General features: G+C 44.2%; 1 pseudogene across 1 annotated transcript; it reads right to left on the bottom strand.

Annotated features, from left to right (window-relative positions):
• Window positions 1–1,041: 1,041 nt before the first annotated feature.
• LOC311627930 (speckle-type POZ protein-like) lies at window positions 1,042–2,217 on the bottom strand (annotated as a pseudogene). The gene has a single exon. The product of its transcript is annotated as a speckle-type POZ protein-like (transcript).
• Between the last annotated feature and the right edge of the window lie 1,805 nt (window positions 2,218–4,022).

Genomic DNA, 4,022 nt, shown 5'->3' with positions numbered 1-4,022 from the left:
CCCACCTGAGGGTGAGCTGGAACAATGGGTAATACATAAAACAGATCAGGTGAAAGCACGTTAGTCTGCTGAACAGAATCAAAGGTAGGTCAAGCATGTAAGTGAGATAAGGGGACCCACATTTTATTTTCCTTTATTTTCCCATGGCACGAATTTCAAATTTTATTGTACTTTTTATACAACCATTGAATACTGCTGGATTACAGGACCAGGAAGGGTGAGGCTGTTTAGAAAGCAATTCACATGGAGGGGCTGCCTAAGAAGGAAACCAGGGAATGATGACCTGCAAAACTAGCTGCAAAAATGCCAATACTGAACCTGTCCTTGGTTGCTCTCAGCCATTGGTCTTTGACTGTCCTTTAACTACCAATGACTGAGCTATTGCTCCTTTAATTATCAGTGACTCAACTTAAACAATGAGTTAATAGCTCTGACCACTCAGAGCCATTAAGGTTGGCCAGCCTTCTGGATTCCCTTTTTACATCTAATTACTAGTGACAATGTTTGGTTTCCTGCAGCCTGGTGCCTATCTGGGTTGCAGTTTCCATCCCTTGCAATGCATCTGTCTGGGCATTGCATCTTTTTCTCTTTCTTTGAGTCTCTGTCTCTTTCTTTCCCTCACTCCTTTGTACTCCCTCTAAAATATCCTTAGCTCAGAAAGTGTTGCTCAGTGGGTGAGTGTCAATCTGTGCACGAGGGGGTCAAGGATCCATTGGTGGTCAGTACACATGCCTAGGATGTGGGCTTGATTGCCAGTAGGATGCATGCAGGAATCAGCTTCTCAATGATTCAGTCTCATAACTTATGTTTGCCTCTCTCACTAGCCCTCTCCCTTCCTCTTTGAAATCAATAAAGATACATTTAAAAAATACAATTTCTTTAAGGAAAATAATAAAACTAAAAACCTGAGGCTGAGTATGCAGACTTTGCACTCACAGCAGACAAACAACTCCGTAGATCTCACTGTCTACCTGGTGCTAAATGGGAGCAACTATGGCTTCTGCTTCTGGAAAACAAAGGGAGTCTCACAACAGGCAGATCTCAGGACTGCTTCAGGCACTTGTATGGTGCTCCCAAACAGGGGCCTATGTGCTGAAGCCAGAGCTCGGTACATCTCAGCCACCAAGTGGGGATGGGACACTACCAGTGTCTCCAGGACATCCTCAGCATAAGAGTTGATGAAATCCACTGCCTGAGTTTTCAATTGATCTGCACTGTGGAAGTAAGCCAACGTGAGCATTTCTGCAGCATTCTCCACAGACAGCTGACTGCTGAGGGCTTCCTCACACATGACCTTCAAACGCTCCAGGGCATACTTGTCAGCAGCTGCCAGCAAACCATCAGCCATCTTGTCCAGGTTGGGAGCCTTCCCCGTGTAGATGAAGCACATCATTTCCTTAAACACTCCAGGCTCCATGTCAATGATTTCCACCCGATTCGTTTTGCTCTCCTCCATTGCATGTCCAAACATGGTCCTAAACACTGGAGAAAGAGCTGCTAAGATAGCTTTGTGAGCCTGGAATTCCTGGCCAGCCACACAAAAGCAACAGTCTGTGAAGCAGGAATTCTCCCAAAGTCCTCCTAGCTCATCGGCCAGCTGGCACTCCTGACCTTCACTATCTTCATGGCATTCTGGCCAGAAATGGTGATGGAATCTTGCACCGCACTCACCTCACAGAAGAAGGTCAGCTTGTCCTCAGGGAGAAACCTGTAGTCTTCATCCCAGAGAAAACCTCTAAGGATCAATTTTTTGGATCACCAGTTTTTGCCTTGTACAAACTGATATGCATGGTTACTCTCCAAAGATTTGGTTTCTTAGCCCTTGTCATTTAAGATAGAGAATTTGGATTTTGCCAAAAGTATACTCTTTGGAGAACTGACCAGAAACAGAAAAAGTGACAGGTAATCTTTGCTTTCTTCATCTTGACCTTTTGGGTAAACTCCTAAATACCATTTAGGTTGATCATTGGCTTCTGATGAAAAGGTTGAACTTTGAATAGCTTCACCCATTTCCTGGCAGCAAAAGCTAAAGTTACTGATGGTCCACATGTGGGAGAATTTCACTACCTGGATCTGTGTGTGGCACCAGCTGTCAGCGACAGGGCCACTGGACATTTCTGCCAGAGGTGGGGACTTGCAACCCTTGACATTACAAGTTTGAAGGTTAAACCAGATTTCCAAAGTCAGAGAACAAGGATTTCTGTTCTCTTTTCACCCAAGTTAAATTAGTAGTGGGAAGATGTAGTTCTCTTGTCTAAGAGGGAAATCTCTGAGTGGGGCCTACAGCTGCTGGTACCTGTCCTTTTGCATCAGCTTCACGACATCCAGTGTTGTGGGGTCAAACCCTGGGTTCAAAATAAGACCACCGGAGGCTGATGATTTATTTTAAAAAGCAGGCAAGGATTTATTGAAATATCTAGCCAGGACAGCCGCGAGAGCACCACACGTAGGTGGACTCCACACGACTGCACTGCTTTAGGGGCATGTAGTTCTTTTTAAAGGTTCTGAGAAGGAAAACCTTATTTTGCAACAAACTGTTGTTTGAAATTTTCTGCTGTTCCTCCTAGATAAAATGTAGCAAGTCTCTCCAAACTCCCCCTACACCGTCCGTCTGACCGCTCGGGAACTCTGCAACAATTCAAACCACAGGAATTTTCCTTTGTTTTAAATTCAAAATCCTAAAGACTATATTCTAAAAACTGGGGTCAGCTCGCAGGGTCGTTCCCAGGCATATCCTGCTGGACATTGGAATGTGGCCCTATCTTGCAGAAGTAGAACTCAGTGGTTAATCTCCAAAGGTTATGGTCCCAGGCACAGGAAAATTGCCTTAGCAGATTTAAAATTCATACAGCAGTTTTTACCTGAGATGTATATTCTTAATGTCTTATTTCACCAGGCATTGTTTCTACAACATCCAGGCATATAGATGTCTAAATGATGCACCTATATCATAAATGCTACTTGGCTGATATGGCTCAGTCGTTGAATATCCCCCGATGGGGAGGTCTCGGTTCCATTCCAGGTTAGGGCATATGGCCACATTCAGGCTTGATCCTCAGTGTGGAGGTTGCAGGAGGCAGCAATTCAGTGATTCTTCCCTCATTGATATTTCTATATCTCTCTTCCTCTCCCTCTCCCTTCCTCTCTGAAATAAAAAGAAAATAAATAAAGCATAAATACTATCATATTAGACAGCTGATCAACAATACAAAGATTCATTTAATAATGTTTATTGAGTGCCAGGCATTTCTTAATGTGATTCTCTAATCCGCAGGTGGGGAAGGTCCTGCCTAAGGTACATATAAGGCCCCAAAATCATTGTGTCAGGCCCTCCCAATGCATTAGAGGTAAGTTAAATGTTTGACCAAATGAGGCTGACAAATCTTAATACATAAAAACCCAGGGTCCATACATCCAAAACAATCAAAGGATGAACAGACTTGAAGTCAGTCCTGCAATCAGTGTGTGGTTGCCGTGGCAACTCAGCACTGACTGCCAAGCAGGCTGTAGATCAGGCTCAGATAGAGGCCTGGAGAGGGAAGCAGAGTCTGCTCTGTAGCTTCCACGGCAGCTGTTGATTAGGCCTTGCTTCTCTTTTTCTCTTGGGCCTGGCACACAGCTGCACCTCTCTTTCTCTGTTCCTCTGCAGGGGCTGATGATCAGCCACACCTCTCTGATCAGTCCTGGCGATAGGCAGAGAAATGCTGACTGGCATAGAAACTGACCAGTCAGAGTCTAATCTGGATGAACTACAAAGGCAGAGCCTAAGGTAGGGGCTGAGAAGGGGTTTTAAGGGCAACAGCTGTTTGGTATAAGGTATAAGGAAGTGGTTCAATTTTTTAATGACCAGTTTTGCAGTATAGTACATATCGCTGGCTATCAGTCCAGATATAGGGATTATATATTTTTTGTCTACCAAGAGCTTCTCCTCCTGATGAAAAAGCCTCCCCCCCCCCACCCTTTTAAGGAATCCTAACCTATATAAACTATATATACTAATAAAAGGATAATATGCTAATTAA

This window comes from Pipistrellus hanaki (assembly GCF_964339955.1).
Source record: "Pipistrellus hanaki genome assembly, chromosome: 9".
Taxonomy (NCBI): Eukaryota; Metazoa; Chordata; class Mammalia; order Chiroptera; family Vespertilionidae; genus Pipistrellus; species Pipistrellus hanaki.
Note: the sequence above shows the minus strand (reverse complement) of the source record. Positions and strands in the feature narration are given on the sequence as shown.